We start from the raw sequence: 15577 nt of genomic DNA, 5'->3' as shown, positions 1-15577 counted from the left end.
GGGACTAGCACTGTGATGTCAGCAGACTCTGGGTTACTTGGTCCACGCCCCGGTTGCTGGGTTGAGTTGATCTGCCCACATTCTCCAGGGCTAGAAGATCCCGAAGATGACAAGTGGAAGTTGGGCCTGAGATAGGAGCCATACTCAACTTCCCCTGAGTGGGGGGCCCAATGACAACTTTCAATGCCAAAACCACATATGTCCCAGAAACTATTAACCAATATATAATTAAATGGATGGTTCTAGAAGTTTTGCAAAGGAGCAGATAGCCTTGGCATGAGCAGTGTAGCCTGCCACCAGAAGTTGACAATGACCAATTAGGAACAGTCATAGAAGTTGTTCATCTTATGGCTAGATGGGAAATTGTCAAAGAATTCCATGTGGACCATTTAAGAGCTATTCTGCACTTGAAGCCAGTTGGAATGAAAAACAAAATACTCTCAAAGTTAGTGGTTCTCCACCTGTGGGTCCCTATCCTTTCGACAAACATCTATTTCCAAAAATATTTACATTAAGATTCATAACAGGACAAGAGAAGAGGCTGAATTCTGGTTCTGACAAGATGGCTGGACTGCCCCACAGGATCATCAAAGAAACCCAATATTTGCTGGCAGAACCAGTCCCTGGCTAAAGCAGAACCAGCTGAGAGCAACTCCCATTATTTTCATGTGGTAACTGTTGGGCCCCAGGATTCTCCCTTTGAAGGATGGACAATTCAACTTGAAATATTCTGCTCACAAAAATATCCAAGGGCAGCACCCAAAGTGTGTTTCATGACCAAAATTTGCCATCCTAATGTAAACAAGTTGGGAAGAATATGTTTAGATATTTTGAAAGATAAGTGGTCCCCAGCACTGCAGATCTGCACAGTTGTGCTGTCAATCCAGCCTTTGTTAAGTGTTCCTAATCCATATGATCCATTAGCAGATGTTGTAGCCAAGCAGTGGAAAATCAATGAACCCCAAGCCATAGAAACAGCAAGAGCATGGACTAGGCTATATGCCATGAATAATATTTAAACCAATCAGTTCATCAAGTGTACATCACTTCTGTTCTGCCAAGACGCTTCTTTTTATTTGCATTTAATGGACACAGTCTTAGAACCATTACAAAATAAAAGCCCAGTCATCTTCATCTTTGCTGATTACAACACTTCCTTGCTGGCAGCTGGCACTTGTCACAAGAAAAGGGCTCAGTCATTCTTCACTAGAATACCTGACAGAAATGCATGCAATCCACATTTCAAAGACTGAATAAACTGGGCAATGGCGTTTTGCCCAACCTACCAATTTTCACCTGGCCTTTCCTCATCTATCAATTTTTACTTCATTAAGCTTCTCAACACCTATCTTCAGGGAAAATGCTTCTATATCCACCAGAAATATATATATTTCTTATTTTACATATCAATCCCAGTTCCCTCTCCCTCCTTACCTCCCACGACTCCTGACCCCTTTCCCATCCCACCCCCCCCCCACTCTACAGGGAGAGTGACACCTTCCAGGAGGGATCATCAAAATCGGTCAAGTCATTTTTTTTGGAGATTTGACAAATTCCAACATGTATATTTTTGCACTACAGAAATAAACAAATGTATTTCTCATTAACAAAAAATGTGTTGACTCTAATAGTTCCTATTTAGATTAATAGAGATGTGTTTGAGCCTACTTAGAAAGATTTAAAATTCAAAGTCCAAACCCACCATTACTACCTAACACACACACTCTCCAACATTGTGTGTGTTTGTGTGTGTGTGTGTGTGTGTGTGTGTGTGTGGCTTATATGTGTGCTCACATGTGGTAGTATGAAGACAAGAAGCAAATCTCAGGCCATTATTCTTAAGGAGTCTTGCTTTTAAAGACAGAGCTTCTCAATGGCTGTTCTGTCTGGCCGGGGGGGGGGGGGGTGGGCGGGGGGGGGGGAATTGTTCCTTCTCTGTTGGTGCATGCCACTATCCACAGCCTTTCATGTAGGCCCTGGGGGTCTAACTCAGACCCCCATGCTTATGCATAAGCTATCTCCTGCAATGAGCTATCTCACCAGATATACTCATTTCTTAATGCAGTATTAAATGAGAACACATAAAATTATATTACACTACCCATTAGAATAGAAATTAAAAATGTTTTGTGAAAGAAAACCCCTTATTTTCTTATATGATGTCTTCTCTCAAGAAGCATTTATGATATATTCTTTATGACAATCTATTACTCTGAGCTTTTCAGAAAAAAAAAAAAAAAAAAACCCCTGGGAAAGAAGTGTGACAAGATGAGAATTATAAATGCTTTTCTTTCTTTTTTAAAAACCTACTTATTTATTATTTAGAATTGCTTTAAAATCCTCTTATATATGTTTTATTTTATTTTAAAATGAACAAAAACAGGAAGGTAAAAAAAAATTGTGCAAAAGTTGGAAGGTTTAAAAACACCAAAGAAACAAAACATGAAATAAAGTCAACAAATAAATGCAAATGGATTCTGGAAGAGCCAGGAGCGAGCTGATTCTGTATTTCCTCCTAAAGTAGCTTGTGTCATTTAATGCGTTTGGCTGTATGTTCATCCACTCATTTAATAATCATGAAGTGTCTGCCCTAGCAAGCTCTTTTCATGGAGTTTTACCTTCCTTGATGTATAGAACATATCTGGCCTACTTACTATGATTCCTTTCTGCCCTATTGTTCCCTTCTTCTGTACTATAAATGGGAAAATTTTTCTACTTTAGTCGCTTTGTTTTTAACATCTCTTTTAAGGTAAGCAATCTGTGAAGGAAGAGATGGCTCAGCAATTAAGAGTGCTTGGTGCTCTTTTAGAGGACCCCAGCTTTCAGTGTCAGCACCCACGTGGAACAGCTCACAGCCATCTACAACTCCAGCTCCAGGGGATTCAACACCCTTTCTTGGCCTCAGAGCACCTACATGTATTTGTGCATCTCAAACAAATGCACACACATGTGGGTGCAAACACACACACATACACACATACACACACACACACATACACACACACACCAATAATGAGCTAAATCTTTAAAGCAATTAATCCCCAAATATGGGAAATTAACTCACCAAATTCAAAAGATGTATCTAAAAAGCCACAGGGGCATGGGTGCTTCTGTAGCTCAGGTGGTACCATTTCAATAATTATACATATTAAACAAGATTACTTTTTATGCTCATACCTTCTAGAAGATTCTCATCTTGAGCCAGCAGCAGTATTCCCACAGTGGACAAGCTACCCTTGGTGAGTAAATAGTGGCTCATGGGCATTCTCTTAATTTGAGTTCTCCATTATCCTTTAATCTCTAGTCTGCTGGTACAACGTGAATTCATTGTGATACAGATGAAACCAAGCATAAATTTCATGACCCTCAAGTGTTTTTAACAAAGAAAAATTGAATTAAGTTTAATTGTAGAATCATGGTTCAAAAATTGTCAGTTCATCTGGAAGCCTTCATTAGCTAGAACATTTTATGGATAGCAAGTCTTCAGCTGACTTAGTACTTCATACTATGTATTACTGAAGACACTGAGTCCTGTACCTCACACTGGTAGAAAAACCACCCCTTTCTATGACTAGCATTTGACTTGGATATTTCAATGTGACATCATATAAACAAGGAAGGTGGCTAACTATGGTAATTATTTCCACAACCATCTTAAGCACTAGTCTCGGAAACTCAATAGCATTTAAAAGTCTTAGAGAATTCCTTTCAGCCCCCAGTGTATTTGAAAAATGGGATTCCTTTAGGATTGCACTTGCCAAAGTTAAAAGTCATGATTCTTTCTTCCAGTGCCATTCATTCTCCCACTTCACAATCTTCACATTTCCTCCTGAATGTACAAGGTCAAAATAAAGGTAGGGAGAGAGCTTGGGACTTTAGTGCACATCTCTTCCCAACTCCTCATTGGGAGGAGTATCCTTTGAGTACTCATTCTCCAAGTACACTTTCTCTTGGTTTGTCTTTTCTTCCTTCCTTCTTTCACTACTACAGTTACCTTCTCTATTCCATATTCTGTCTTTTCTCTCAAGAGCCTGATCATAAGAAAACATACTTATGGTAGCTTGGGAGTTTGTTTTTTGCAGTGTGTAGTGATGGATTTATTTATTATGTGATAAGCACTAGTCAAGATAATTTAATATACCTGTTTAAATTCAAAGCAGTTGCCCTTTGCTCCCTTGTTATTTTCCTCTTATTTAGAGTAATAGCTAGTAAAGTTCTCTAAGTTCTTCTTTGCCCAAATTTTTGTTATTAAGTTAAACACAAGGGCAATATTGGATGCAGCACAATTAAAAACATATATAAGTGTATCATCCTCAATGATGGTTAAAAGGACCAATCTACCCTAGTTGAGCAGGTGATACAGAATATGCTTTGGGTAGGTATCAACAGCCACTAGTTGTTATAAGCTTTATTTCATTGTCAATGAAAATAAAACATGATAATCCTATACCATAAAATATCATGGTTATGAGATGAGGTAATACACACAAACATTCACATAGAAGGACTGTACTTCAACATAAACTGCAATAGTAAAAGAGGATGATTTTGAATTCAGATTTATTCTTAGTTTGTATGTTAAAGTAACCTTTCATTTTATTTTTTCTCTTTTTCCATGGTTTACTGCATGTGTTTCCTGTGTGTGTTATCAAATAGAATCTCTTCTAGTGGGAAAAACAGGCTTGACCGGTTTCTCTGACCTGACATTCATGTCACCCCTCTCACACAGACAGCAGTGGCAGCTCCCAACCCTTCACTAAAACCATCCCCAAATGGCATCTTGATTGTGCATCTTCTTGCCTTGCTGATGTTGCTCTCCATACCATATTTAAGGGACAGCACTCTCTAGCTTCTCAGTACATACACTTAGGCCCGTTTGCATGCTGTTCAGATTGAGTTGAAATGGATAAATTATAGGGGAATAAAGAAAGAGGAAGTGAGTTAGTAAAGCAACAGAGATCAATGGAAGGCCTGGTGTGATTCACACGTGAAAATCAGTGGAGGTGAATCGACAGAAGAAATAGGAATGGATGTAGCTGGAAACAAATGCAAATCCCTGTGCTGGGTTAGGTTTGCAGAATTACTTCTACCAATCCACAGAAGGTTTGTGTTAAGTTGTCAGCATGCATGAAATCAAGTCACATTTGAAATTCCTATCCACTCACCCAACAAATATTTATCTAGGACATAAAATACAGTTACCCTGAGATGTTACAATGTAACACTGAGAAAAAACAACTTACATCTCTTACCAATGGAGACTCAAAGCACCAGCATTTGGCCATCTTCATTTTTCCCTTAGACACATGGATCTAAAAATAGAAAATTTCCCATGTCTGAAAATAGCAAAAGGATTTTTCACGATCTCTTTTCCTGAATTCTTTCCAACAGGCTCTTAAAGTGTCCGTACTTAGACATAAAAGCATACTAGAAGCACCAGGGCAGGGTTCTCAACCTGTGGGTCATGACTCCTTTGATAAACTTTATCTCTGAAAATGTTTGCATTATGATTCTTAACAGAAACAAAATTATAGTTATAAAGTAGTGACAAAAATAATTTTATGGTTGTGGGGGTCACCACAACACGAGGAACTGTATTAAAGGGTCACAGCATTAGGAAGGTTGAGAAACACTGCCCTAGGAGAAGGAACTAGACATATTAGAATTAAAAGCCTTCCAAAAATGGCAGGTCCATCAAGCCAATGCTATCAAAATGAGAAAATGTGCTGATAATGTGAATAAAGCCATCTAAGAGCTAAGCCACTAGGAACTGTTTCCAGCCAGTTAACATACACACTGAATTATTAACGCTGAAGGAACTAAAACTGCCACTGTTTCTAAGCTAAGTCAGTTGAGCTGGTAAGCACTGAAAAACCAGTGTGTGCAGCCATTCAGACTGACTTTAGTAAAACTCTAAGGTCTGGGCACAGTGATGCAAACTACACCCCCACACAAACACACATGCACACACATAGACGCAAGTGAGAACACATAGCAATATGAATCCATACAATGGCCACCAATGGGGGTCCATTCAAATCATAAGGACAGTCAACCAGGGTGCCATGATTTTTAAAATTGCCTTTGCAGCAAAGTTTTTTCTGAAGAAAAAAAATGGGATTGTTGAGCCAGTCTTGGGGAGGAGAGGGAGTGTAATTAGAGTAGCATTGAACTCAATTTCTCATATTGCTACCTCATCTCTACAGCTATAACACAGGAGTTGTATGATGCACCTGAAATAGTTCTCAGAGATAAGGGATAATACCTAGAAAGCACCCAACACAGAAATAGCCTTGGCAGCCCATAGAATGAGAAAAGATCTTAACCAACCCCACATCTGACAGAGAACTGATCTCCAAAATATACAAAGAACTCAAGAAGCTAGTCACCAAAACACCACATAATCCAATTAAAAAGTAAGGTGCAGAACTAATAGAGAATTCCCTCAATAGAGGAATCTAAAGTGGCTGAAAGACACTTAAGAAAGTGCTCAACATCCTTAGTCATCAGAGAAATGCAAATTAAAACATCTCTGAGATACCATCTTGCTTCTGTCAGAATGCTAAAATCAAAAACACCAATGACCGTGTATGCTGGAAAGGATGTGGAGAAAGTGGAACACTCCTCCATGGCTGGTGGGAGTGCAAACGTGTACAGCCACTTTGGAAGTCAGTATGGCAGTTCCTCAAGAAAATGAGAACATGCCTACCACAAGATCCAGCAATTACATACTGAGGCATATACCCAAGGGGTGAATATTCATTCATGCATCAAAGACATCTGTCCAACTATGTTCATAGTACCATTATTTGTAATAGCCAGAACCTGAAAACAACATAGATGACCCTCAACTGAAGAATGGATAAAGAAAATGTGGTACATCATACAATAGAGTACTATCAGCTGAAAAACAAAACAAAAAACAACGGAATCTTGAAATTCAAAGGCAAAGGATGGAACTAGAAGAAACCATCCTGAGTGAGGTAACAACCAGTCACTAAAGGACAAGCATGGTATGTACTCACTCATATATGGATTTTAAACTTAGAGCAAAGGATCATCAGCCTACAATCCACACCGCCAGTTAAGCTAAGAAACAAGGAGGACTCTAAGAGAGACATACATGGTCCCCTAGAGAAGAGGAAAGGGACAAGATCTCCTGAGCAAATTGGGAGCCTGGGAGAGGGGAGAGTTAGCAGAAAGAGAAGGGGAGAAGAGGAGGGGAGAGGGAACATGAGGGATCAGGAAGAGTGGGGGAAGAATAGAGGAGAACAAGAAAAGAGAAACCATAATAGAGGGAGCCATTATAGGTTTAAAGAGAAATCTGGCACTAGGGAAATGTCCAGAGACCTACGAAAATGACCCCAACTAACAATCTAAGCAATAGGGGAGAGGCTACCTTAAATGCCCTTCCCTGATAATGAGATTGATGACTACCTTATATGCCATCCTAGAGCTCTCATCTGGTAGTTGATGGAAGCAGAAGCAGACATCCACAGCTAAACACTGAGCCAAGCTCCTGGAATCCAATTTCAGAGAGGGAGAAGTGATGAGCAAAGGGGTCAAGACCAGGCTAGAAAACCCATAGAAACTGCTGACCTGAACAAGGGGGGAGCTCATGAACACCAGACTGATAGCTGGGAAACCATCATAGGACTGACCCTGACCTCCTGAATATAGGTGTTAGTTAGGAGGCCTGGGCAGTCTATGGGGCCTCTGACAATGGAACCAGGATGTAGCCCTAGTGCACAAACAGACTTTGGGAGCCCATTCCCCATGAATTACTCCCTTAACCTAGAGACATGGAGGATGGCCTAGGCCTTATCCCAAAAGACTTTGAAGGCCTCACCCTCCCTGGAGAGTGGATGGGGTTGAATGAAGATGTTAGGGGGGCATGGTAGGATGGGAAGAGAGAGGGAACTGGGATCAATATGTAAAATAAGAAAAAAATGAAATAATAAATATTTTTTAAAAAAAGAATGAAGAACAAACAAGTGACAAAAAGGAAGAAAAAAAAAAGAAAAGGAAAGGAAAGAGAAGAAAAGAAAAGAAATAACCTGGGATAATAATGCTGGTGGTGGCGGTGGTCATGTTACCTGACAGCATCTGTGGTGGCTGGCAACTACATCTCATCTCATAAATTTATAGGCATACTGCTTCTTGGAATTTGAATAACTCAGAAAATCTCATCCCCAAATTCCTTACCATTCACTCCCACCGACTCTACCCACCATGATATTTTATTTTATTTTATTTTATTTTTGGAATATAATCAATGCTGTTCCTGAGGGTTAAAAGTTCCTTCATTAAACAGATATTTATTGAAGTCCTGCTATGTGTTAGAACACTATGATTCAGTGATCAGCCAAAATATGCCATCTGCTTTTGTGTCACTTATAGCTTGACAGAGGAGAAGGAGATCAATGAATCCATCCTCCAAGGAAGTGTGGAGATATGACCCTCCTCACTGTAAAAGAAGCTGAATTCTTCTGTGAGAGCTGGAGCAGCCATCCGTGGATGCTGTGATCAAAGGGGAAATTATACATTGTTGGGCAATTTCAATTATATGGTTGAAGCAGAATTTCTCATCGCATTTGCTGTCTTGTGTAGCAACACGTAGGAGATGCTAAACACCATTCTATTGCCAACTGCTGCAATGGCCTTTGATTTTTCAATTTTTGAGGTTTTATTTTTTTTCTGAATAAAACCTTTAGATGTTCAAAAATAACAACCTAAATCTCTGTCCTCAATTAGAATACACGTTTAAACTATCCTTATTTCTAAGGTCTTAATGTATGTGTGTGTGTGTGTGCACGCATGCCTGTGTGTATCTTGAAAAGAAAATGTTTCTTGCTGTAGTAGTGTGGTAGTTTAGTTTCTGATAGAGGCCTACTCTGGCAGCCCCTGGCTAATCTAGTAAAAGAGTTGATGTGGCAAAAATACCCTAATGGAAAAAGCTGGAATTATTTCCTTTTTTTTGCTTGCAAGGCAGAGCCAGGTTGAGAATGTCATTCTTTTCTCACTGGAAAATCACAGAATAGAAAAAGAGGGATTCCTGTTGTTAAACAATCACTACAAAAACACACCTCTCTCTGTTTTGTTTTCCTTTGTGGAGAGCTCAATGGTTCAAAGAAAGAGAAGGTCAATGCTAGTGGTATTTATGCTGTACTTACTCATCTATATGTATGTTTATTTGGAAGATAGAAACCCCACAAATGGCTTACTGTGTCTAGCTAATTTATGATTATTAAATGTGTATTGAATCTTATTGGGTTTTTGATAGGTCACATATTCTCGAGGGAAATGAAGGTCTAGTTTTCAGATGATAATGAAGATCAGAGGAACATGGTTGGTAGCTACCAAAATTGAGAAGCATTGTATAAAGTTATGTTAATTCTACCTAGTCCTTACCTTGGAATGTCAGTGGACACACTCTCAAGCCTAGTAGAACCAACCAGGACATGTCTGCTGAGACCAGAATTGTATCCAGTGTGATTTGTTTTCATTCTCGTCAACAGTTGTGTTGGATTAAAAAAAAAATGCTGATTTTCATTTATCTTAAATGAAAAACAAACAAAAAAACAAAAAAAACTTCAAATTTTAAATGTCAGGTGGGTGTCTAGGGTAGGAAACAAACAAACAAACAGGAAATTGCAATGGACTCAGTGAGAAATCACAGAATAACTACTTTGTACTCACTTATCAAAAATAATTTCCTATTCTCTTCACTGAATCTCACCGTGTGCCTAGCATATAAAAATGCCTAGCCATACAGCTTACACTTTCCATCCATCATCTGATCCTTGGCCAAAATAGTAATAGATATAATATTTGTCATGTAAAGGAAAGAATCATCTCTCAAGCACCATTTCTACCAAACAGCATCCTCTACTGTGAGGAAACCCAACTAATATGATTTTGATATTTCATTCCCAAATCTGTATGTAAATGATGTGTGGGAGAAGAAAGTGGGATTTTTTTTAATTAGTAAAATTATCTGTTCTTTTACATGAGATGCCCTGAATGTATTCTTCAGTGGTTCATTGATACCTTAAAAACAAGACAGGGCTTAATGCAATGGAAAAATTAATACAGTGCCCCAAGACTAGTCTTCCAGAATCTCAACTTTCCAGTTTAATTCCAAAAGGTTTATCAGAGAATTTGACTCTGGAAAATATTAGAGGTACAGGGAGACGCCACAGTATCACCTCATGATACCTATGGATACAGAATGTGGTTTTTTTTTTTTTTCCTTCTATTCTGAACAGTCTTAAATCCTAAGACTACAGTCACTGTTTGAAAGGAGTCCCAAATGAACTAACCTTATTGTTTTCATAAACTAGATGGAGCAACCCCTGACATGAAAACCCAGTTTAATTAAAACTGAAGTGCAGGTGAGCTGGAATTGAAGGCAGAGGAGGTGCTGTTAAACGCAAAACTGTCTTTTGTCCGGTGCCCTTTGGCCCTAAGCACACAGAGCAGGCGTCATGTGCAGAGAGGAAGTCACTGTCCTGTTAGGATAAAAATAATCATGAGAATAATAACACCATGACCATTGTTAGAGTGATTAAATGCATTAAATATATTGAACTATATTGCAGATGTTATCAGAGTAAAGACTACTTAGCTGAATTCCATCCTAATGACTAGTTTTAAAAGCAATCATAGAGTTATTCAAACTGTTTCCTTTATCCTTCAATACCTGCATTCCCTTGGTGGCAGGGCTTCAGAACATGCACATTTTAAAGTCTGAGACAGACTTCTGGAGACATTGTGTAACCTTTTGTGCACCTCTAAGTAGATCTGAGTATTATATTAGTTCACTTTTACCTGAGACCCACTTATGGAGATGGTTTTCTTTGTTTTTATAAGACTTCCTCTGCTTTTCCAGGACAAGACATCACTTGACAGAGTCCAAACAGTTCACCATTTCTAACAACTTGAGAAAATATAGGCAACTCTCCTAGATAATTCCAAGTTTGCCTTGAAATTCAGTGTTTATCCCATCATTTAAAGGGATGCATATTCTTTCATTCTTACATATCACACTATAATGTGAGACATAAAATACCTTAAAACATAAAAACACTGTATTTCACTAGAAAGCTTTATTCAGCTGTTCAAACTTATTAACATAAACTAGCACAAAATTGTCTGGTCAGGGTTTACACAATATCCTAATACTTTGGCTCCCCACTTAGTGACTGGCCTATGCTAGCTCCCCCCTCAATGACTGGTCTATGAAAGCTCCTCCCTCAATGATTGATCTACATCAGCTCCTCCCCCAATTACTGGTCTACATCAGTTTCCCCCTCAATGACTGGCCTATGCCAGCTCCCCCCTTAATGACTGGTCTATGCCAGCTCCCCTCTCAGTGACTGGTCTATATCACCTCCTCCCTCGATGACTGATCTACCAGATAGATGAAGTATCCCTATACTGTGGAACTCCAAGCATCCTTTATAATGTTTGAACCCTGGAAATCCTAACTTATTTTCCATTTGGTTTGAATTTTATCCCCAGTTGGAATATTTCACCATATTGATGTCAAGTGAACTTACTTGTGTATTTGATTTTAAGCTACCATATTACACTTTGATTTCTATTTTTCTTCTACTTCCTCCCTTCTCTTATTTTTGTCTGCTTCCCCTTATTATTGTCAGTGTTTGTACAACTGCTGCATAGAGTGAGTATCTGGCTTGAAAGCTTTGTCACTGAGAAAATTCCAGCTACCTGTTAAATATTATTTCCATCACAATTTCTTATCCTTGCCTTTTCTTTCCTTGAACATTTTTAAATTTAGTTTTACTTTTTGAGGTAAATTCTTACCATGGCTGGCCTGGAACTCAAGGATGTCTGCCTGTCTCTGCCTCCTGAGTGTAGGGATATGAGGCATGTTCCACCACACCAGCCCATCTTGAACATTTTATAAGGATTTTGACATCCATGTTTGTTAACTCCATTATCTGAATCCTCCATGGGTCTAGTTGTTTGGCCCTTTGCTTCTCCTGGTCCGTAGACATTTCTGCATAGTTACACAGAAAATATAAACAAAATGTAAGGCTTTTCCATTAGAAGTATTCTTTCTAAAAGAGTTTTAAATTTGCTTCTGGATAAAGACTGTAAGATGCATTTCCAATGGCTTTTTAACCAAGGTTTGACATGAAACAGAATCTATTTCTAATATCTAGAGTATTGATTCAGGCCTATAATTTCAGAGACAGGAAGTTCAAGGCCAGCTTGGGATACAAAGTGAGTTCAAAGTGCTACATGGTAAAAGAGTAAGATCCTGTAAAAACAAAACAGAGAATGGTTGGAAAGGCTGTATACTCATGTCAGTCAGTTGTAGAACCCTTGCCTAATTTGTATATGGTTTTAAGTTTGACCTGCAACACTAAACAATTTCCCATCTACCATTACTCCTAGAAATAACCTTAAGATAATAGCACAAAGGCAGGAGTTGGGCAGATCCCCATTTGTGGTAAACCTTTACCTCAAATACTTACCTCACCAACCCTGAGATCCTCAAAGCTTTGCTTGTCTTCTGAGACTGTGAAGTTTCCCCTGTAGAAACGGAAGAACTGTGGAAGGAGAAACAGCTCCAAGGGCCAGCCAGCCCCACCCCTTTGGGCTTCCTTGTCTTGGATCTCTAGTCACTGTCTTTATTTACTTAAGCCTCAGAAGAGATGCTTTCCATATATGATAGCTTTTTTTTTTTTACATTATTCCTGTGGATATATTGGCCTTAATTGCCTAGTTTTCCATCACCAGAAGTGGATCTCACAATGTCTAGACAGGGCAAGAGAGCCCTGTCTATGACTGGAAGTTTCCCCTGTTCTTAGAATCTAAAAATAGCAAAGAACACATCCATAAATTTCATTTATTTACATTTTAAGTAAATATATTTATTCTTTCCTGGATGGCAGGGTTGGGGTAGAGAATACAGAGGGGAAATCTGGGTGCCTCTACTTACCTCCATTAGGATGAGCTAAAATGAAGATTCTCACAGAGGCTCCTGGAAATATTGGTAACAGGGATAAAGCAAGATATATATTAACACTTATTCCTGATAGAGAATGTTTTAGATACTGCTGTCTAGATGATACTACTGAGGGTGTCTCACTGGGAAGATCAGAGTAAGGACACAGCTCATCCATCTGTGGATGCCAATAGCAAGGTCGATCGTCATCTGCATTGTTTGCCCTTAGCATGAAAACTCTGCTCAACCTTAGCCTAATGAGCTGCTCTGAAGCCTTTCTCCAGGAAGCACTGGCTGCTAATTACAAAGAGGTCCTGTCAGCATTTCAGAAAGTTTATGCTCTCTGCCAAGAGCAGGCATAGCCATTTATTAAATTAAATATTTATTCATAAACACTGATAATGTGCAAAGCACCTATCTAGGCATGTGAAAAGTAAAAGGAAGAATTTTATTGCTACCATTTAATCATCCAATATCAGCTAGATGACTATGGTTTTTAAGATTTCTGTTGTTCACATCTTTGTTGTAAGTCATCTCGAGCCCTTTCGGAAAGAAGACAAGGCATAAATAATTAATAAACCCATGAACAAATGTCTGTCTCCATACTCAGGGTGTTTATGAGCCATAACTAACTCAACTTACTGGGAAGTTAATCATGGTGGGCTGTCCTTGAGCAGAAGATCACTGAGATATTTGAGAGCATGTAAGGATGCTCTTAGAGGTGACATTGTGAGCTGTCTGCTCACAAGCCAATCCATCACTTTATTTCCTTATAGAATACACATACTGTATTCGCCATTTGTCTATTTGCCCGCCCCCCCCCCCACACACACAGGAAGCTAATCTACTTCATAGATGCTGTCCAAGCCTCAAGCTAATCTGCAGGGATTCAGTAATTATAACACTGATGGGCTCTGTGACCACATCTGGGCATTAAGATGTGAAACAAGTAGCATAAGTCATTTGTAAGACCAAAACCACAGGAAAAGTTTTCTCCTCTAATTCCTTTGGATATTTTGTGTTCTCTGACATCTAGTCCTGCTACATCCTCCTTGCCATAAGGCTAAAGGAGAAGCCAACATGGAGCATGACAGACTCCAAAGATGGAAAGAATATGGCACTCTGAAAACATCATTGAGCCAGTGAACTAAAAGTGGAGTATCTGTATTCACTGATGTCCACTGAAAAGAAGGTTTCTCTCAAGGCTGGGAATAGCTTTTACCCATGGATATAAACATGTATTTAAAACCCATGTACTTTAGAGAAGCCCAATGACATTATATAGCATAGATGTGCTAAATTTTGTTTCTTTAGCCACTTAAAGATTAGGACTAGAGTTATTTCCAAGCATATGTCCTTGCATGCAACACTACAGTGAGCATAAATGCATAGAAATTTAGAATACATGTGTGAGCATTTTGCTATAATAAATTATATGAAATGGAACCATTGATCTAACGTGTACCTCCAAACGTACAATGTAGAAATATAAATCAAGAATGTGTAAAGTATAACTATGACAATTTGCATACACAAAAATTAACTTGGGGAGTTTAAGAGTAAATTATTCAGAGTCCAATAGACTTTTGCTGGCAGAGCCAGCACAGGAACATAGGCCTTGGTATACTAGGTAAGAATGCAACTTTACGCTGATCCAAGGCTCTTAGATCTTCAGTGGAGCTATTCTTGACTTCCACACAAAGTGGTAGCATGAAAGCTGTCACTGTGTGACAAAGTGAAGGAGAGTCAGGATAGGTTGAAAGATACTACTGCAAAGAAAAAAGAGAAAGAGGTTCAGAAATCTTTTGAGGGATTGATCATACTATGAGAAAGGCCTCTTCTATTTGGTTTAATAAAGAGCTGAATGGGCAATAGTTAGGCAGGAGAGAATAGGCAGGGCTTTCAGTGGGAAGAGAGGAACTGGAGATGAATCTAGGTGCATGAGAGAAGCCAGCCAGATGTGGAGCAAGTCAGTCAGACACTATGGAGGAAAGTTAAAGAGACATATAGCAGAATGTACATTAATAGAAACAGGTTAATTTAAATTATAAGAGCTAATTGGGAACAAGCCTAAGCTAGGGGCCAAGCTTCCATAATTAATAGTAAGTTTCTGTGTCATTATTTGGGGGCTGGCAGCTACTTTAAAAAGCCCAGCTACTGAAATCCACACAGAAGTGAGAGTGCAGAGAGAAGTGAGGACAGGTGTCACAGTGCTAAGCCATGAAAGGAATGGTTTCCCTTACCTGAGGCAACTGGCACAGAAACTGCTTAGAAAAGTAAGCCAGAACAGGCCGTCCTACCTTCCAGATAAGCCCACAGCCCTCACAAGTCTCAAGCCTCAAGTTCAGGAATAGGCTTTGGTGAGACAATGATTCCTCCCACAGAGTCAGAGGTAGAATCAATCCAATGTGTCCCTATCTATGACTCAGGATTAGCCCACAGATTTCAGAGCTAAATGTGATCAAATGAAGTCCCTTTATTCCCTCATTCAAAGAAGAGAAGTCAACAAATTGAAGGTAACACTGGAGGACATTAAGTACATGTCCAATACAAGCTTAGTCACCCTAGTGTGGGGAGTCACATTAAATGTAAATGGAT

General features: G+C 39.1%; 1 pseudogene; it reads left to right on the top strand.

Moving 5' to 3' along the window:
• The first annotated feature begins 562 nt into the window (after positions 1 to 562).
• On the top strand, positions 563 to 1019 carry LOC127214967 (ubiquitin-conjugating enzyme E2 N-like; annotated as a pseudogene).
• Positions 1020 to 15577: the final 14558 nt, after the last annotated feature.

Source organism: Phodopus roborovskii, unplaced genomic scaffold (genome assembly GCF_943737965.1).
Source record: "Phodopus roborovskii unplaced genomic scaffold, PHOROB, whole genome shotgun sequence".
NCBI lineage: Eukaryota > Metazoa > Chordata > Mammalia > Rodentia > Cricetidae > Phodopus > Phodopus roborovskii.
Note: the sequence above shows the minus strand (reverse complement) of the source record. Positions and strands in the feature narration are given on the sequence as shown.